Here is a 22,474-nt window from a genome sequence, read left to right as displayed (position 1 = left end):
TTCAGACAAAAAGAGGAAAATATGAAAAAGTTTGATTATTTTAAAAAGTACCATATATATATTTCACATACAATATTATATTAGTTTCTGGTATACAAAATAATGATTCAACATTAGTATACATTGTGAAATGATCACCACAATATGTCATTACCATCTGTCATGACACAAAGTTACAAAAATTTTTTTCTTGTGGTATAAACTTTTAAGATTTCCTTTCTTAGCAGCTTTCAAATTTGCAACACCATATTACTGACTAGTCACCATATTATAGATTACACCACAGCTCTATTAAATGGGTGGGTTAGGAAGCCATCATCTAGAAGCTTTTCTCTCTGATCCCTTGTGTAAAATACCTTTGTATATTACACAGCTGCTGTTGTGCTTCTGTGCTATCTGCAAAGCATCTTACACAAACCGATTTCTATACTTCTCCAACCTGATTTTTTCCAACCTAGAGCATTCATTAGTGGACCATGTTGAGTTTATCCAATGAGAGGCTCTGGTAAGAGCAGTGGAGGTTGGGATGATGATGAGTTCCATGTATTTTTCTTCAGCTCCTTCTTTGACAGGTTGCAGTGAATTGACTATGTGTTTTTACCAAAGGTCATAACTTCTACTAGTAAGCCCTCTGCCTATTCCTTTCATGTCTTAGATCTGGTAACTTCTCCCTCTCCGTGCTCCTTTATACCAAAAGTGGCAACTCTGCTGTAAGTAGCTTTGGAGTACTGTACTATGTCATCTTGATGTCATTTTTAATTTTGCCCATACTTCTGTAAACAGTACCTTATAGGCATTATGGGTCTTGAATAACTCAAACATGGTATTACTCAAATTATCTTTCATCCCCACTATCAGGATCAAGTACAGAAGTACTCCAGGAACCTACAAAGGGGGATAAAAGAAAACAAGAGAGGAGGCACAGTGCTACTGACTAACACTGTCACTTCATTAGGGATCAGTAATTATGGGGAAAGTGTCAAGAAAATAGATCAAAATAGAGACACATGTTTGCTTAATAAAAAAAAATAATTAAGTAATTTTAAGCAATTTTTTTCACATGGAAAAATATCTAAAAGAAAGTGAAAGAGAGACTACCTCACTTCAGCAAATTTGAAAGGTATAAAGAAAGGGAGAGAACAAGACTTTCAAGATGGTGGAGAAGTAAGATGTGGAGATCACCTTCCTCCTCACAAATATATCAGCAATACATCTACATGTGGAACAGCTCCTACAGAATACCTACTGAACGCTGGCAGAAAACATCAGACTTCCCAAAAGGCAAGAAAATCCCCATGTGCATGGGTAGGGCAAAAGAGAAAAGAAAAAACAGAGACAAAAGAATAGGGATGGGACCTGCACCTATGGGAGGGAGCTGTGAAGGAGGAAAAGTTTCCACACACTAGGAAACCCCTTCACTGGTGGAGATGGTGGGTGGTGGGGGAAGCTTTGGAGCCACGGAGGAGAGCACAGCAACAGGGTTGCAGAGGGAAAAGCAGAGAGATTCCCGCACAGAGGATCAGTGCTGACCAGCACTCACCAGCCTGAGAGGCTTGTCTGCTCACCCACTGGCTGGGAGCAGAGGCTCGGGCTTCTGAGGTCAGATCCCAGGGAGAGGACAGGGGTTGGCTATGTGAACACAGCCTGAAGGGGGCTAGTGCACCACAGCTACCTGTGAGGGAGTCTGGGAAAAAGTCTAGAACTGCCTAAGAGGCAAGAGACAATTGTCTCAGGGTGCACAAGGAGAGAGGACTCAGAACACCACCTAAATGAGCTCCAGAGCCAGGCGCAAGCCATGGCTATCAGCGTGGACACCAGAGACGGGCATGAAACACTAAGGCTGCTGCTGCAGCCACCAAGAAGTCTGTGTGCAAGCACAGGCCACTATCCACACCTCCCCTCCCAGGAGCCTGTGCAACCTGCCACTGCCAGGGTCCCGTGATCCAGGGACAACTTCCCTGGGAGAACACATGGTGCACATCAGGCAGTTGCAACGTCATGCCAGCCTCTGCCGCCACAGGCTCACCCTGCATTCTGTACCTCTCCCTCTCCCCCGCCGGCCTGTGTGAGCCAGAGTCCCTGAATCAGCTGCTACTTTAACCCCATCCTGTTTGAGAGAAGAACAGTTGCCCTCAGGTGACCTACATGCAGAGGAGGGGCCAAATCCAAAGCTGAACCCCAGCTTCTTCATGCAAACAAATAAGAGAAAAGGAAATTTCTCCCAGCAACCTCAGGAGCAGCGGATTAAATCTCCAAAATCAACTTGATGTACCCTGCATCTCTGGAATACCTGAGTAGACAATGAATCATCCCAAAATGTCGGCGGTGGATTTTGGAAGCAACTGTAGACTTGGAGTTTACTTTCTGCATCTAATTTGTTTCTGGTTTTAGGTTTATCTTAGTTTAGTATTTAGATTTTATTATCATTGGTAGGTTTGTTTATTGATTTGGTTGCTCTATTCCTCCTTTTTTTAAATATATAGATATATGTATTTTTTCCTTTTACTCTTTTAGTGAGTGTGTATGTGTATGTTTCTTTGTGTGACTTTGTCTGTATAGCTTTGTTTTTACCATTTGTCCTAGGGTTCTGTCTGTCTGTTTTTTACTTTGTTGCTTGTTTGTTTGTTTTAGTATAGATTTTAGTGTTTGTTATCATTGGTGGATTTGTCTTTTGGTTTGGTTGCTCTCTCTTTCTTTCTTTTTTTTTTTCTTCTTTTTGTTTTATTACTTTTATTTTTTTATTTTTAATAATTATTTTTTATTTTAATAACTTTATTCTTTTAATTTTTTCTTTCTTTATTTCTCTCTTTTCTTCTGAGCTGTGTGGCTGAAAGGTTCTTTGTTTTCTGGCCTATCAGAGGCAGAAGAAAGGATAAGAGACCTGGAAGATAAAATAGTGGAAATAACTACTGAAGAGCAGAATAAAGAAAAAAGAAATGAGTACAGTCTTAGAGACCTCTAGGACAACATTAAATGCACCAACATTTGAATTATAGGGATCCCAGAAGAAGAAGAGAAAAACAGAGACTGAGAAAATATTTGAAGAGATTATGGTGGAAAAATTCCCTAATATGGGAAAGGAAATAGTCAGTCAAGTTCAGGAAGCACAGAGAGTCCCATATAGGATGAGTCCAAAGAAAAACATGCCAAGACACATCTTAATCAAACTATCAAAAATTAAGCACAAAGAAAAAATATTAAAGGCAGCAAGGGAAAAACAACAAAAAACATACAAAAGAATCGTCATAAGGTTAACAGCTGATCTTTCAGCAGAAACTCTGCAGGCCAGAAGGGAGTGGCAGGACATATTTAAAGGGATGAAAGGGAAAAACCTACAGCCAAGTTTACACTACCCAGCAAGGATCTCATTCAGATTCTACACAGAAATTAAACCTTTACAGACAAGCAAAAGCTAAGAGAACTCAGCATCACCAAACCAGCTTTACAACAAATGTTAAAGGAATTTTACTAGGCAGGAACCACAAGAGAAGGAAAAGACCTACAATAACAAACCAAAACAATTAAGTAAAGGGTAAAAGGAACATACATATTGATAACTACGTTAAATGTAAATGAATTAAATTCCCCTAACAAAAGACATAGACTGGTTGAATGGATACAAAAACAAGACCCGTATATATGGTGTCTGCAACAGACCCACTTCAGACCCAGGGACACATACAGACTGAAAGTGAGGGGATGGAAAAAGATATTCCATGCAAAAGGAAATCAAAAGAAAGCTACAGTAGCAATTTGCATATCAGACAAAATAGACTTTAAAATAAAGGCTATTACAAGAGACAAAGAAGGACACTACATAATGATCAAGGGATCAATCCAAGAAGATATAACAATTGTAAATATCTATGCACCCAACATAAAAGAACCTCAATACATACAGCAAATGCTAACAGCCATAAAAGGGGAAATTGACAATAACACAATCATAGTAAGGGACTTTAACACCCCACTTTCACCAGTGGACAGACCATCCAAAATGATAATAAATAAGGATACACAAGCTTTAAATGATACATTAAACAAGATTGATTTAATACATATGTATAGGACATTCCATCCAAAAACAACAGAATGTACTTCCTTCTCCAGTGCTCATGGAACACTCCAGGCTAGATCATATCTTGGGTCACAAAACAAGCCTTGGTAAATTTAAGAAAATTGAAATCATATCAAGTATCTTTTCCAACCACAATGCTATGAGACTAGATATAAATTACAGGAGAAAATTTGTAAAAAATACAAACAAACACATGGAGGCTAAACAATACACTACTTAATAACCAAGAGATCGATAAAGAAATCAAAGAAGAGATCAAAAATTACCTAGAAACAAATGACAATGAAAACATGATGAACCAAAACCTATGGGATGCAGCAAAAGCAGTTCTAAGAGGGAAGTTTATAGCAATACAGTCTTACCTCAAGAAACAAGAAACATCTTAAATAAACAACCTAACCTTACACCTAAAGCAATTAGAGAAAGAAGAACCAAAAAACCCCAAAGTTTGCAGAGGGAAAGAAATCATAAAGATCAGATAAGAAATCAACGAAAAAGAAATGAAGGAAACAGTAGCAGAGATCAATAAAACTAAAAGGTGGTTCTTTGGGAAGATAAACAAAATTGATAAACCATTAGTCAGATTCATCAAGAAAAAAAGGGAGGAAACACAAATCAATAGAATTAGAAATGAAAAAGGAGAAGTAACAAATGACACTGCAGAAATACAAAGGATCACAAGAGGTTACTACAAGCAAATATATGCCAATAAAAAGGACAACTGGAAGAAATGGACAAATTCTTAGAAAAGCACAACCTTCCAAGACAGAATGAGGAAGAAATAGAAAATATAAACAGGCCAATCACAAGCACTGAAATTGAGACTGTGATTAAAAATCTTCCAACAAACAAAAGCCCAGGACCAGATGTCTTCACAGGCGAATTCTATCAAACATTTAGAGAAGAGCTAACATCTATCCTTCTCAAACTCTTTCAAAATATAGCAGAGGGAGGAACACTCCCAAACTCATTCTACAAAGCCACCATCACCCTGATACCAAAACTAGATAAAGATGTCACAAAGAAAGAAAACTACAGGCTAATGTCACTGAACAACATAGACGCAAAAATCCTCAACAAATCACTAGCAAACAGAATCCAACAACTCATTAAAAGGATTATACGCTGTGATTAATTTGGGTTTATCCCAAGAATGCAAGTATTCTCCAATACATGCAAAACAATCAATGTGCCACACCATATTAACAAATTGAAGGATAAAAACCATATGATCATCTCAATAGATGCAGGAAAAGCTTTCGACAAAATTCAACACCCATTATGATAAAAACCCTCCAGAAAGTAGGCATAGAAGGAAATTACCTCAACATAATAAAGGCCATATATGACAAACCCACAGCCAATATCTTTCTCAATTGTGAAAAACTGAAACCATTTCCAAGAAGATCAGGAATAAGACAAGTTTGTCCACTCTCACCAGTATTATTCAACATAGCTTTGGAAGTTTTTTCCACAGCAATCAGAGAAGAAAAGAAATAAAAAGAGTCAAGATCAGAAAAGAATATGTAAAGCTGTCACTGTTTGCAGATGACATGATACTATACATAGGCAATCTTAAAGATGCTACCAGAAAACTACTAGAGCTAATCAATGAATTTGGTAAAGTAGCAGGATGCAAAATTAATGCATAGAAATCTGTTGCATTCCTATACACTAATGATGAAAAATCTGGAAGAGAAATTAAGGAAACACTCCCATTTATCATTGCAACAAAAAGAATAAAATGCCTAGGAATAATCCTACCTAAGCAGACAAAAGACCTGTATGCAGAAAATTATAAGACACTGATGAAAGAAACTAAAGAAGATACAAACAGATGGAGAGATACACCATGTTCTTGGATTAGAAGAATCAACATTGTTAAAATGACTATACTACACAAAGCAATCTACAGATTCAATGAAATCCCTATCAAACTACCAATGGCATTTTTAACAGAACTAGAGCAAAAAAATTCACAATTTGTATGGAGACAAAAAAGACCCTGAGTAGCCAAAACAGTCTTTTTTTTTTTTTTTAACATCTTTATTGGAGTATAATTGCTTTACAATGGTGTGTTAGTTTCTGCTTTATAACAAAGTAAATCAGTTATACATATACATATGTTCCCATATCTCTTCCCTCTTGCATCTCCCTCCTTCCCACCCTCCCTATCCCACCCCTCTAGGTGGTCACAAAGCACAGAGCTGACCTCCCTGTGCTATGCGGTTGCTTCCCACTAGCTATCTATTTTACATTTGGTAGTGTATATATGTCCATGCCACTCTCTCTCTTCAATAAGTGGTGCTGGGAAAACTGGACAACTACATGTAAATGAATGAAATTAAAATACTCCCTAACATCATACACAAAAATAAACTCAAAATGGATTAAAGACCTAAATGTAAGGCTAGACACTATCAAACTCTTAGAGGAAAACATAGGCAGAACACTCTATGACATAAATCACACCAAGATCCTTTTTGACCCAGCTCCTAGAGAAATGGAAATAAAAACACAAATAAACAAATGGGACCTAATGAAACTTGAAAGCTTTTGCACAGCAAAGGAAACCATAAACAAGATGAAATGACAACCCTCAGAATGGAAGAAAATATTTTCAAATGAAGAAACTGACAAAAGATTAATCTTCAAATTTACAAGCAGCTCATGCAGCTCAATATCAAAAAAGCAAACAACCCAATGCAAAAATGGGCCTAAATAGACATAAATAGACCTAAATAGACATTTCTCCAAAGAAGATATGCACATTGCCACAAACACATGAAACGATGCTCAACATCACTAATCATTAGAGAAATGCAAATGAAAACTGCAATGAGGTATCACTTCACACCAATCAGAATGGCCATCATCAAAAAATCTACAAACAGTAAGTGCTGGAGAGGGTGTGGAGAAAAGGGAACCCTCTTGCACTGTTGGTGGGAATGTAAATTGATACAGCCACTATGAAGAACAGTATGGAGGGTCCTTAAAAAACTAAAAATAGAACTACCATACGACCCAGCAATCCCACTACTGGGCATATACCCTTAGAAAACCATAATTCAAAAAGAGTCATGTACTACAATGCTCATTGCAGCTCTATTTACAGTAGCCAAGACATGGAAGCAACCTAAGTATCCATTGACAGATGAATGGATAAAGAAGATATATATGTACAATGGAATATTTCTCAGACATAAAAGAAATGAAATTGAGTTATTTGTAGTGAGGTGGATGGACCTAGAGTCTGTCATACAGAGTGACGTAAGTCAGAAAGAGGAAAACAAACATCTTACGCTAACACATATATATGGAATCAAAAAAATAAAAAGTTCTTCTAGAACCTAGGGGCAGGACAGCAATAAAGATGCAGACCTACTAAAGAATGGACTTGAGGACATGGGGAGGGGGAAGGGTAAACTGGGACGAAGTGAGAGAGTGGCATGGACATATATACACTACCAAATGTAAAATAGATAGCTAGTGGGAAGCAAGCCACATAGCACAGGGAGATCAGCTCTGTGGTTTGTGACCACCTAGAGGGATGGGATAGGGAAGGTGGGAGGGAGTCACAACAGGGAGGAGATGTGGGGATATATGTATTTGTATTGCTGATTCACTTTGTTATAAAGCAGAAACTAACACACCACTGTAAAGTAATTATACTCCAATAAAAGTGTTAAAAAAAAAGAAAAAAAAAAAACAAAAGAAAGGGAGATATCACTTATTGTGATGCAAACTGAAGTCATAAGCAATTAAGAATAGTTACTTCTTAGGTGGTTCCTAGAATAGTTTTATTAATGATATCTTCAACCTGTTAGGAGGAAGGGTGATGATTTTATGCTCAAAGGAAAAAATTCTCCTTAAATATAATCAAGAATATTGTTTCTTAAAATTATGTGTATAACAGCATTTGATAGTTTCCAGAATAAAATGCACCCAACAGACTAGAGAAACATATAAGTACTTTTTAATGGTTAAGTCTTTGGTGATCACTGAAGAACTATCTCATTATCCCCAGTGGAGAATAGACAGTAACTAAAAAATTTCTAGCCAAGTATATTTGAAAAGATGATGTCAAATTAAATGCATGATAAGACTAAAACGACTTTAAAGCCACTTTCAACGATCTCAGTGTATGAAATTATTCTGTATCATTTTGTCTTTATTGAAGATCTCACTTTTTACATAAGATAATGCCCATATTCTAGGTTAAAGGGGGGAGAAATTGAAACTTATAAGTGGATGATTCATATCTTCGCAATACTCAACCTGAACATAATGTAGATAGGGCTATTTGAGAAAGAATCTCAATTTGCTGCTTTAATTCTCCTTGGTCAGTCCAAAAATGGGTAAACATTTAGAAAAAACAGAATGCTTTTGTCTGCCTTCAAGTACTATGGTTTTATTAGTGTAAAGGCTAGTATGTGGTAACAAGAGACATAAAAACAATTCATTGACTTAAGAAATAGAGTTCATTTCTAGTTCACATAACAGTCTATGGTATGTGCTGCAAACTTGTATATATCTCTACTCACTCAGTCATTCAAGGACCCTGATATAAGCTCTGGCAACTTCAATATGCGGTTCTCTTAACAGGGTGGCTGTCCCAGAAGAGGAACAGGTCACTTAAACTTTCATTGCTTGGGCTGAAACTTATTCATAAAACCTCTGCAAACTCAAGGAGACAAAGGAATGAAGTTCAGCTGAGTAGTTAGGGAAAAACAATTTAGGAAGAATCTTTGTGAATAGCTGTTGTTTTATTTATGATTGTTGCAGATATTTTGAGAGGAATCCTTTGCTCAGAAGAAAGTTCAACCTTTGTGGGATAGGTATGGAGTTATTGAGACTAGTGTTATCCAGTAGAAGACATGGGCCAGAAGAGATCTTCTCAGTATTCTGATGAGAAACCCTCAATATTCAGGATACACAAAATAATGTATAAAATGAACTTTTATCAATATTGTAGTTCACCAGATTTTTTAAAACTTCTTGTGATGTAACATTTGAACTGTTTATTCCTTTTAAGTGTCAGTATTCTAATCACAAGAATATGCAAAATGGGTCACTAACACCTACCACTCGTGTCTGTTTTAAGAAGCAACTAAATTCTATATGTACAGAGCTTGGCACAAAAAGGCAGCACAAAAAAAGGATAGTTTTCTTTCTCACTCTTTTGGACCAAAACAGTTTGAGCTTGTGTTTACCTCTGGTCTTTGCCTTTGCATTTTTTTTCTCCTAGACTGACCCCATTTCACATTTCAATGTTTACCAAAAATCTGCATTCTACCTATCATTCTAGGAAATCACCTCAAAGACCACCTCACCATTGAAGCCTTCGCAGATTCTCTTATCTGGACTCTCCTTCCATTATTTACCATTAGCATTTTATTTGTGACACTGATGATGTTATCATTTCTAAGTTGAATTAGAGTTGCTTTTAAACTGCTTTTCATCTTCCAAAAAAATTTAGAGTTCTCACCAAGATGTTTCCTTGGGGATATGGAACTTGATTTGATCCTTGAAGGGTTAAGAATTATTTAGGTGGGAGATATATAATAGATCTAATAATAGCACAAGAGGCCAAGATGTGGTGGTATTAAAAGTAATCTTTTTTTTTTTTTTTTTCCTAATGAGAGAACAATGCTGATGTTGCAGCAAAAATAGAAATGAGACTTTTCTGATAAACAAGGAAAATAAGGAAACAATGAACAGGCTGGGGAAACAACATAAATAGGCCTGAAAGTGTTAAACAATCTTGTTTATTCTTTAGCTGTTACTACTAACAAACACTTGTAGCTAGACTTGTCCTTCACAAAGCTGATTACTCTCTGACTCCATGTGAATTACTCTTTGCACCTGGCATTTATTCTCCCCCTACACTCCCTTGTAGTACTCTTCATTTCAGAAATAAGGTCATGGGACGATAACTTCAGGGACACCAGACCCGGTTGCTGTGCCACCGGACGCCAGCTTTGGCCATGAATTTGCCGAAGAAAAAACATGCAAGACCTTTATTACTTTAAGCCTTATCACCTACCTCAGACCACGAGCCCTGGGCTATATAACTTTTCCCTATTCCTCAGAGAAGGAGGCACAGTTCTGTCATGCTAGCCTGCTGTGTTTTCCCCTTTGCCTGGCAAAGAAATAAAGCTTTCTTTCTTTTCCTCCAAAAACTCTGTCTCCATATTTCTGTTAGGCATTGGTGCACAGAGAGCCAAGATTTTTGGCATTACTGATAATCTATTACTGATAAGCATTCATCATCACCAATCACTGAACAAATGATATCTGCTATGAGCAAGGCACTTAGGAAATAAATATATAAAGTGGTGAAAGATGTGTGGTCTGTTTTGAAGAGGTTTATGTGATATGATTTTTTTTCTTATAGTAGAAGAGGATTTGCCCTAATCCATCCACCCTCTCTCCCTAGAGATTGTCAGCATGTTTGCACATCAACCGGTTTGTGTTCAGAATCCCATTTACAGTCATGAGTTTTGTGTTGATCACTGAACCACTCAGAAGCAAACCCTAATCTCATAGTCCTATTTCTAACATTTTTCTCTGTGTTAAAAAGAGAACCTTAATTCCTCCATACCCAGGTTCATGTACCCCTGGGGGCATACAAAGATGTACCAGAGTAAAATATTAATTCAAAGGACAAGCATAATTTATTTTCTAAAATGTTAGGTAATTTTAAATATTAATTTTTCATTAAAGTCTAGATACAGTGTGGAGTAGAAAGTTACAATAGTATATATCTTAGGACAACACATCAGAGTTCATAGAAATTTTACACTTACACTAGCCATTTCCTCTTTCTTCCCAAGAGTCTTAGGTTAAAAATCAATTCTCTGCAGCTCTTCGGAATTCTTCATTGGAAGAATTTGAGTATCCCTGCTTTAGTCAACTCTGAGATTATTAGACCAATGAGTGTTCAATTTGGATTTCTCCTTCCATTCATCTGAAGATCATGTTAAAATGTGGTTCCTCGGCTGGCACAGAGTGGAACAATGAGAACATTCGGGTTAATTAGTTGTGGATCTAGGATCATGGGTTAAGGGACTTGGCCTCTATGTAGAGATATCATAAGCTACTGAACATGTCATCCTAGGCAAGTTGGGTCAAGCCTGCTCACAATTCCATTTCTGACTAGAATCCTAAGGTATGCCTTTTGATTTCTAAGATTATCTTTTCTAACACATCTGCACAAGGCACTCTGAAGGCATCCTTAGTGGCTCCATCCTTCAGAAAATCAATGTCAGAAACTCTGGCCTAGTTCCCTTGTAATATCAAGCTACATCACTCTGTCCATTTCGAAACCTATTTTGTAAGGATTTAACATTATTTTTGATGATGTTCCATTATGTAAATATTGTACAGAAACAACCTCCCATCAAACTTGAGATGGGAATGGAGTAAGTGGTATGCTCTTATTCTTGCCCATTTTCTTTCATTATTTAGATGCTCTCTACTTTCAATTGTTTGAATTAAAGAGTGTTTCTTTTCTTTAATTCTGATTGCACTTCTCTCGACATTGCTGGGTCTTCCCCAGTATTGGGATTCAATGGGCTCTTCCAGAAACCATTACCATAAACAGTAATCAGAAAATTGGTAGCAAATGTAGAATTTTCATGCATAGCAGACAGTAGATGATAACTGCTCTGGCAATCATAGTCATACCCCAGTTGTGTTTTTGGAAATGGACCCACTAGCATAGTGGTTAAACATGTGATCTTTAATATTAAACAGGACCAGGCTTAACTTTATCCCATGACACTTAATAAAAGTTTAATTTTGGGCAAATTACTTGAGTAAACTAAGTTTTCTTATCTATAAAATGGGTACAATGAGAGTGCTGATCTTATAAATTTGTTGTGTCCATATTTGTATGACACCTAACTATAGTCTTAGTACTAATATTATGTTAGTGTTCTGTTTCCAGACATACTTTTTTTTCTTTACTTTCTATCTATTTCTTCTTTCTAGGCTAAAATTTTGAGATGCTTATCCTGAAAATTTTTGCTATCAGGCTCTGAAACTCTACTGTCTTGCCCAGCTGGGACTTCTTCACACCTACTTTGGCCAGCCTATTTGTATGGTAGACTCTACTGTGCCCTCCAGTTTGGTTAGGTACTCTGATTCTGATATCAGCTTCATTCCATAATTTTGACTCACTTTTTTCCCCATATAAATTGATTTTTATTTTGTTCTCTCACCTGCACATCAGCCCAGTCATTTTACTCATTGTGCAACTTGGCCCTTGGTCTCTCCTTAATTATGCTGTTCTGTAGCTGTATGCTACAAATGCTGACTCCTGGACTATGAGATAAATCTTTAGCAATCCAGGGGTTCCTGGCTTCTTTATTCCTTCTTCTTTTTCTTGAGACTAGAACAGTGTACCTCAACAGGAAAAAAAATAATATCCGACTGAAAGTCATTAGCTTTTCAACCTTCACTGACAGTCTTAAGGACAAAGATTTTCATCTTTCTTGGCACATGCTGAACTGGTATTATTCTGCAACTCAATTAGAATCTATAGGTTTTTCTTCTCTTCAAAGTTGACTGATTCAATATTGGTATGATGGATGAAACCTAAGACAAGAAATCAAGTTGTTTAATGCCATATTTGCTTGCTGGTTCCTAAGAAGTCTCTATTCAGAAATTTCTTTGAAAGTTTGGGGAAAATTCAGGGTAGATCTTAGATGGATAAGAGCAGCACAAAGAGTGGGATGGTAGTCCCTGTTCATAATGAGAAGACAATACAATTATTTTGTAGCCTAGCCCTTGATAATTATCCAGAAAAAAATATTTATTAGATACTTGCTGCTTTCAGAATCTGTTTCAGTACCTAAGGCACTGATGAAGAATGTCAACAAATAGATTAATGAAGATTCTTTAAGAGGAAATGGCACTCAAGACCAATGAGAGCTGTAAGGTAGAATAATTTTTTTCCTTGTGTTGTGCGGGCTAGAAGGAATTTTCCTTATAGTCCTACTTAAAATATCCACCCTACTCCATTTGATCATATATCTATTATTTATACCTCAGATTCAATTTCTGGGAATATGTTTCTTCCAGTAAAAGCTTTCCCCCTTTCAGATTACATATAATACTGAAAGGAGTAGCATTGTGTTTATACCATTCTTAAGCCTTTCTGATCTGTTAATGAATTACTCTTGTGCTCTTCAGTTTGATGCCTAATTGAAAGCAGGTAAAGATAGGTATGGAGAGAAGAAAATGAGAGTATTGGACATCTACATGTGAGTAGAAAGGTGAGTAGGACAAGAGGAAATGGGAATGCATTGAAGATAAACTAGGCCTATTTCATCATTTGGATGGTACAATTTTCTTTGTAGTCAAAGGGGGAAATTGCACTATTTACCTATGTGCCAATTTGGGAACTGACATACGTTAACTCAGAGACTCTCAGATGCTAGAAGGGGAGAGTTTATGGCAGTTCTACTGGTTGGGTCCCATCCCAATGAAGATGCCAAAACATTCACCAAAATATTCTCATTCCTCCCTCCTTTATTTGACTCTGTGTTTCCCTGTGAGTGCCATCCTGGTAAGATATACAGGTCCATAACTTTTACCACTTAAGATCAAGGTAGAACATTCTGAGTCCTAATGCCAGGTTAGTTCTTCCAGATGATTAAAGCATTAGTCAGGATCCACTCAGGAGATAAAAAACACACACATTATTTTAATGGAGAGAATTTAACATAAATAATTCTTAATTAGGTAGACAGTTGTTAGCTAGGTAACTAAAAAGGCAACATGAGGACATCTAAGGTATCAAGGAAGTAGCAGCTATAGGGCACAGCTTCCATCACTAAGGGTGAGATAACAAAGGGGAGATACTAGGATTATTAAAACTTAGAAGCTTAATAGCTGAAACTCAGACAACAGAGGATGGGGTGCTGCTCATCTGGGGTTGGCATCTCTGATCTTGGAGAAGGGACCCCATGAGGTTGGGATTCATATCTCTGAGGAGGACATACTGGCTTGAGGTGCTAATGTCTCTGAGGTGAGCACAATGATGTTAATTGGATAGTGTCTGAAAAATTGCAAACTGACCTCTCATCAATAAAAGCCTAGGACCTGACAACTTCACAGGTCAATTCTATCAAACATTTAAATAAGAATTAATACCAATCTTTTTCAAATTCTTCTACAAATTTAAAGAGAAGGGAACACTCCCAAACTCATTTTATGAGGTCAGCATTACTGTGATACCAAAGTCAGAAACGGATACTACAAGAAAAGAAAATTACAGGCCTATATCCCTGATGAACATAGATGCAAAAATCCTGAATAAATACTAGCCAATGAAATTCAACAGCACAGTAAAAGGATTATATAACACAATCAAGTGGAATTTATCTCTGGGATGCATACGTAAGTTAATAAATATGATACATCATGTTAACAAAATGGATGACAGAAGTCATGATCATCTCAATAAATGCAGAAAAAGAATTTGATGAAATTCAACACTGTTTCATGATAAAAACTCTCAACAATTAAATGTTGAAAGATGTACCATATTAAAGGCCATATATGACAAGTCACAACTAACATCAGACTCAGTGGTGAAAAGGTTCAAGTTCTTCTTTGAAGATCAGGTAGGAGACAAGAATGCCCACTCTCTCTGCTTCTAATCAATATAGTATTGGAAGTCCTAGATAGAGCAATTAGCCAAGGAGAAGAAATAACAGCCAACCAAATTAGAAAGGAAGAAGTAAAATTGTCTGTTTGCAGGTGATATGATTTTATATACAGAAAACTCTGAAGACTCTACCAAGAAAACTATTAGAAATAATAAATGAATTGTAAAGTTGCAGGATACAAAATTAACATACAGAAATCAATTGCATTTCTACACATTAGCAACAGACTACCCAGAAGAAAAAAAAACAAAAAAACAAACAAAAAACACTATCCCATCCCATCTACCATAACATCAATAAAGAAAAAATAAAATATTTAGGGATAAATATATCAAGATGAAAGATCTGTAAACTTAAAATTGTAAAAGTTATGAAAGAAATTGGAGACACAAATAAATGGAAAGATATCCTGTGTTCATGGAGTGGAAGAAGTAATATTGTTGAAATGTCCATACTACAAAAAGTAATCAAAAAAAGTGATCTCAGATTCGATGTACTCTCTATCAAAATTCTGATGGCATTTTCCACAAAAATAGAAAAAAAAACCCTGAAATTCATATGGAACCACAAAAGACCATGAATAGCCAAAGCAATCTTGAGCAAAAAGAAAATAACAAGTTGGCAGTATCACATTACCTTATTTCAAAATATACTACAGAGCTATAGTCATCAAAACAGCATAACAATGGCATTAAAATAGACACAGACCAGTGGAACAGAATTGAGAGTCCAGAAATAAATCCAAACATATATGGTCAGTTGATTTTCAACAAAAGTTGCCAAGAACACAAAATGAGGAAAAGATAGTCTCTTCAATAAATGGTATTGAGAAAACTGATCTTTCATATGCAGAAGAATGATATTGTACCCTTATCTCACTCCATGTACAAAAGCACTCTAAATGAATTAAAAGCTTAAATATATGAACCAAAACCATAAAACTATTAGAAGAAAACATAGGGAAAAATCTTCTTGATATTGGATCTGATCCCCAAATCACAGGCGACAAAAGCAAAAATAGACAAATGGGATTGCATCGAACTAAAATGCTTCTGCAATCAAAAGAGTGAAAAGACAACCTACAGACTGGGAGGAAGTATTTGTAAGACATATACTTGATAATGGGTTAATGTGTCAAATACATAAGGAACTCAAACAGCTCAATAGTAAGAAAACAAATAACCCGATTAAAAAATGGGCAAAGGACATGAATAGACATTTTTCAAAGGAGACTTTAATGGCCAACAAGGACATGGAAAAATGTTCAATATTGCTAATTATTAGGGAAGTGCAAATCAAAACCACAATGAGATACCACTTCATGCCTGTGAGAATGGCTATTATAAAAGAGACAAAAGATAACACGTGTTTGTAAGGATGTAGAGAAAAGATGGGGATGTAAATTGATACAGCCAATATGGAATACAGTACAAAAGTTTCTCAAAAAATTAAAAATAGAACTACCATATGATCCAGCAATCCCACTGTTGGGTATATACCCAAAGACAGTGAAATTAGGATCTTGGAGCGATATCTTCACTCTCATGTTCATTGGAGCATTATTCACAGTAGTCAAGATATGGAAACAACCCAAGTTTCCATTGATTGGTAAATGGATAAAGAATACATTATCTATATAATTATTATATTATTTAGCCATGAAAAAGAAGGAAATCTTGCCTTCTATGAGAGCATGTATCAATATGGAAGACATTATACTTCATGAAGTAAGTCAGAGAAAGACAAATACTGCATGGAGTATCACTTATATGTAGAATCTAAAAAAAAAAAAAAAAAATCAAACTCATAGAAGCAGAGGGTAGAATGGTGGTCAACAGGGACTGGGACAGGGAAGATGGGGAGATGTTGGTCAAAGGAAACAAAGTTGAAGTTATGTAGGGATCTAATGTCTAGGCATAATGACTATACTTAATAATATTGTATTGAACAGTGGAAATATGCTGAGAGTAACTATCAAACAAAAAAATAGTATCAATGTAAAATGATGTTATGTTAATTAGCTTGATTGTAGTAATCATTTCACTATGTGTATGTATATCAAACAATCATATTATACAACTTTAGTATATACAATATTTTATTAAAAATATATACATAAATGAAAAAAGTAAAGAAAAAAAAACCCTGCAAATTGAGTTCATTTGCTATGATGGGAAGGAACTGCTGCTATTGGGGTAACAAAGCATTTTCAGGTTAAACCGACAGGGACAGAAAGCAAAGAAGAATCAAACAGGAAGAAGCAGTCACTCTTCCATCCCTGAACCTCCCTCTAACTACCAATGTTGATAAGACCCATCAAAGAGCCAGCTGACAAAGCAGAGATGTCGTTGCTGAATTCCAGATAAGAGATAACAAAAGTCATCTCTTACCATAATTGACTCACAGGGATCAATTCCAGAGCTTCCTACTTTCTACAGTTCAACCCACCAAGACGTGAGGCAGACACATAGCAGATGTAAAAATGATATGATTCTAATTAAGGCATAGTTTTTAAAATATATATTATTAACACCAGGTTTACATGTGCTCATTCATTTTCCAAAACAAAATATTATTCACAGTGTGTGAGTGAGATTCAAGGTGAACTCAAGAAATAGCCGTCTGTATGCACAAATGATTAAAATTTACATACTCCTACAACACCAAAATTGCATTTTTTAATTATGCACCATAATATAAATGTTCAGGAGAAAATACCTGGGAGAGAATATGTAGGATTGACACCATGAAAATGACCGAGATATGGAAGTCAGTGTTCATTTCAAAGGCATTCTGCACAGGTTTGTTTTCACAAAGTATTATATTGAATTTCTTTGTCTTGCGGTATAACAGCCTTAGAGAGAGGAGTAGAGATAAATGAACTTTTAGGCTTTCTTCAAGCCCAATAATTATTTTTCTGTTCCTTATGGCATACCTAAGAAATGTTCCCAAGTAATTCCTCCCCTTGGTTACCTCAAGTTGTTTTCAAATCCTTGAAATGGGCTATGAAAAGCCTATTTCACTTTCTCTGTTTTGTTGCTAAAACACTGAATCAAGGGGCCAGTACAATGCCTAAAACTGACAGATGGTCAGTAAATTTTGTTAACTGATGTGTGAATGGAGAGATAGATGGAAGGATGGGTGGATGAAAGAATGAATAAGTAAGCAGTACTTTTCATGATTTGTGATGGGGCATATGAGAACTGTTACTATACTATCTCACTTATAAATTGAGACATTGTGTGATGGTTAATTTTATGTATCAACCTGACTGGGCCACAGACAGTGTGCCCAGATATTTGATTAAACATTATTCTGGTTGTTTCCATGAGAGTGTTTATGGAAGAGGTTAACATTTAAATCTTTAGGGTGAATGAAGCTTATTGCCTTCCCTAATGTGGATGGGCTTCATCCAATCAGTAGAAGGCCTGAATATAGCAAAAATCCTGACCCTCTCCTGAGAAAGAGATAATTCCTCTTGTCTGACTGGCTTCGAACTGGGACCATGGCTTTTCCATGCCTTTGGACTTCAAGTGAAATATTGTCTCTTCCAGTGTCTCGAGACTGCTGGCCTTCAGGTGGGAACTACTGGTTATCCTATTTCTCGAGCCTCTGGACTGAGCCTGGAACTACACCATTGAATCTCCTGGGGTTCCATGTTTACATCTCACTCTGCAGACCTTGCAACTTGTCAGCCTCCATAATCTTGTGAGACAATGCTTTATAACCACTCTCTCTCTCTATCTCATTCTCTTTCTGTCTCTCTCTCTCTGGGTTTCTGTCTCTGTCACTCTCCCCCACCCCTATATATAGATATAGACATAGATAAACATACACACATAATACACAATACATTACTCATGTCTATTGGTTCTGTTTCTCTGGAGAACTCTGACTAATATGGATAGTGACTCAAATAAATGAAGCAAGGAGACAAAATAGAGATTGAGGACCTCCTGGCTTTTCAATTTGAACTTGCAATTTGCATGTTTCCTTTCTCCTTTGTTGCCGCTCATAATAATTACCACTACTCTTAGCTGCCATTTATTGTTCACTCTCTGCCAACAATGTGCTATCCATTTTTCCCACTTTATCTCATTCACTGCTTTTGAAAAAATTTTGAGGAAACCTAAAGCTCAGTGAATAGTAACTTGCCTAACCTTACAAGGCTAATAAAAGTCACACCCTATATTTGAATCCAGTCTTCTGATTCAATTTGCATTCTTAACAAGTTGTGGCTCCAACATTAACTCACTGGGTGCCCTGGGACAAACTTGTCCTTATTCTCCATTTGTAATTTCCTTACTTTTATAAAAGTGAGATATTACATGTGATGATCTTTACTGGTCCTTCCAGCTCTGACAGTCTGTGATTGTGTAATCCTTAAGAAGTAGATAAAAGGAATGGAGTTCGGACCAGACAATCACCATGCAAGCCCAAATTCAGCACCTGATTAGCACCTCCACAGTGATGTGGGAGATTTGACAGAATCTCTCACAGAGCAGGTGGAAGACCCTTTGACTACCCTAAAGCATTGTGCCTACTGTCCCCATGAGGTGGTTGTCCCCATCAGTTCTGAAGTAGTAAACTAAATAAGTAGATAAAATGTGAAGTTAGGAATTAGTATTTTCTTTGCACTTTCTCTCTCCTCCCTGAATATCCCATGGTTTACTAATATCCTTTTCATGCTCCGGGTCCTCCCTTCCCCACCCCATCATCACCCAAAAGTCACTGACTCTGGATATCACTTCCAGTACTGCACCTCTCATGCTCTCCTGCTTCTGAATCCACACATTCTTCACCTTATCATCATGAGGACTCTGAAGTCAAATCTGACAGACTAAGCAGGTTTTCCAAAGAGTATGTTACATAGATTATTAAATTTATTTTTACCAAGAAAAAGAAGGTTCTGTCACCAGATAACTTTAGAAAGGACTAAATTAAACATGATTAAATTTGTTTCTTTATTATAGAACTTCTCAAAGCCTTTAATGTGTAAATGTGTCCAATTGAACTCAAGAGGAGGTTTATGCAATAGATATCATACTTTATTTTACTCAGGTAGCCTCTTTTCTCAAAGTATCCTGAAGGATTAAAGTTCCGTAGGCTACATTTTGGAAAATAGTACACTAAAAGTTTCCCAACATGTAAATAACTCAGTGCATTCACCTTTCTAGAACACACGATTAAATAGAAGCTAACTTTCTTCAGATCATTGGGATAGGAACTAATGACTCCACGCAAGAGAACAGTCTGTGAGGTTAAAACTAATTTGAGAAGAGTCAGGGAGGTCTAAGTATCTTAATTATGTTGGGGTCCAGGGAAGGCTGCCCCCAAATGTCCCTCGATGGCATATTGATTATTTTGAATTAAAGTTACTTAAGAAAGAGAGGATGCAAGAGGGACATGTTGACCCTTCTCTCTGTCTCCCTGAAGGCAGGAAATAAATCTCTCACATGAAAGGTGCCCTCCTGGCATCTGGAGGTAGAAGGACACCCTTATCACCAGAGATAGAAAATTTGGGGGTCTGAGAAGCCTGTATAAACAAACCATGTTACTTCTTTATTTTACTACCCCACCCAAACCCTATTTAAATTCTTCACTATTGGGTACCCAAAGTCTAAGTTTCTTATTCCTGTCAAATTCCTCATAAATTCATTGTTTCTTTGTCTAAAAAGTATACATGCTGCCTGCTATGGCCACTTCTTAGGTCCTAGCTTTGAGATCTTCATGAGCAAAAGTTAAAATTTGTTTCTTTTTCTCCTGTTAATCTGTTTTGTGTCAATTTCATGATTTTATAATTGGTCCCTGCACAAGAACTCAAGAGGGATAAAAGAGGAAATTTCCCCCTCTGACAGCTATCACATGAAACACCATGCTTCTGCACCAAGGTAAAAGTTTAAAATATTAAGGCAAATTATTTACTACTTTTCAAAAAGATAATGTATTCAATCTATTCTTTAGTAATTTGGGTTTACAGAACTCGGTCACACCATAAAAATATCACAGAGCCCAACCTTTAGCATATGTTATCCTTTGATATTATGAACAAAATCACAACGAATAATCTTATATGAATGTTTGTTATATATATATTATTTCTCCATACGATATAGTAAAATACAAGGAATTATAGATCAAAGAATATGTGCATTTTTAATACTGATATATTGGTGAAATGTTCTCCATTATGTTAGACCAAGTTACAATCCCACATTCCCATTCATAAAAAGAAGATCCCGGGTGGCTCAGAGCCTGGAAGTTGGCCTCATTGTGAGTGGATGGTGTAGAAGGCTGCAGTTAGGAAGCTTGAAGCTTTGTGGGGGAAACATGCTGAGGCTTGGGGTAGACTTCTTTCTGGGCTTGCTGCTTTGTGTGTTCAGTTTGGCTCTGAGCCTGAGTCTCTGGGGAAGGTGGACTTGCTGTTTTGGGAGGCATGGAGCTCTGCCTTGGACTAAATGATGCTTACCATGTGACTCTTTTCTATGCCTATGCCGTACTGAAGTGATGGGGACTGGGCTGTTTTACAAATAAATCATTATTTTGTTGTTGTTAGGGAAAATAATATGAGTGGATTTTTTCCCACACCTTCACTCTTGGTTAAGGTGTGGGAAAAACACATTTTTTCTGAGTGTATTTTATGAATGTAGCTTTTCCCTTACCTTCACCGTGAATATCAAGCATTTTGAACATTTTCAATGTAATAGGTGAAAAAAAACTCTCAGATGTTTTCTTATACTTTTATTAAGAGATTAAACATCTTTCATTTATGCCTTATTTGCTATAAGCTATATATACATATTTGTTTCCTATACTATTGTGTTTTATTTTGTTTTGTTGTTGTTTTTATTCATTAAACTCTAAAATTTATTTAGAATTTATTTTGGTTTTAGATGTGAGGCAATAATCTATTTTTTCCAGATGGCTACCAAGTTACCTCAATAAGAACTGAAAAATTACTCATATAATCTTCACTAAAATCCAACATACTTGGGGGCATTACTTCTAGATTTTCTAGTTGCATTGATTAGTTGGTCTATTTATGTACCAGTATTACATTGCCTTAATTATTTTACAATAGATTTGATTATATTTTGATACATTAATTTTCTAAGTTATATTTGCTTATTTTCATATGTACTTCAGGATTACTTTTCCAGTTACCAAAAAGTATTAGTATTTTTATTTGGATTATGTAAATTTTTAGAATGACTTAGAGATGATTGACACTTTTGGCCTACCAAGTCTTTCTATACAAGAATATAGTAATGAAATTACTATTTCATTACAAGTAATGAAATTTTTATCAGCATTTAAAAAAATTATAAGCATTGTATGGCTTTTGCATGAAGCTCTTGCAAATTATGAATTAGCTGAAAGCCTGATGTTTAGAAAGGATCATGTAAATATTTGTACTAAAAATTCTTATCATAGTAGGAGTTACTGTTTCTACCATAATTTCTTGGGTTATTTGGAGTTTGCTTTTAACCCAGATCTTGTTTTCATGGTTTCATTTTTAATGTTACTGACCAAATACTTAACCAACAGATTATTTTCTATGGGTGGAAACTCACTTATAGAGAAAGTCATGTCTTTACTAAAATAAACAATTCTGAAAAATTCATGTATAAAGAGAAAATTAAAATCATTAAAAACAAAACAATTGAGAGACAGTTGATTATAATGGAAATTTGACTTATAAAAATGTGAATCCCTA

At 36.1% G+C, this 22,474-nt stretch overlaps 1 long non-coding RNA gene across 1 annotated transcript in view; it reads right to left on the bottom strand.

The window, feature by feature from the left end:
- LOC309643308 overlaps positions 1–22,032 on the bottom strand; it is a 997,346-nt gene extending 975,314 nt beyond the window's left edge. Inside the window, exon 1 of the long non-coding RNA XR_014253675.1 lies at positions 6,099–22,032. This is a non-coding gene — a long non-coding RNA (uncharacterized lncRNA). The remainder of the gene's footprint in view (positions 1–6,098) is intronic.
- Positions 22,033–22,474: the final 442 nt, after the last annotated feature.

The sequence above is a fragment of the Balaenoptera physalus genome (assembly GCF_965194825.1).
Source record: "Balaenoptera physalus genome assembly, chromosome: 15".
NCBI classification, from domain to species: domain Eukaryota; kingdom Metazoa; phylum Chordata; class Mammalia; order Artiodactyla; family Balaenopteridae; genus Balaenoptera; species Balaenoptera physalus.
Note: the sequence above shows the minus strand (reverse complement) of the source record. Positions and strands in the feature narration are given on the sequence as shown.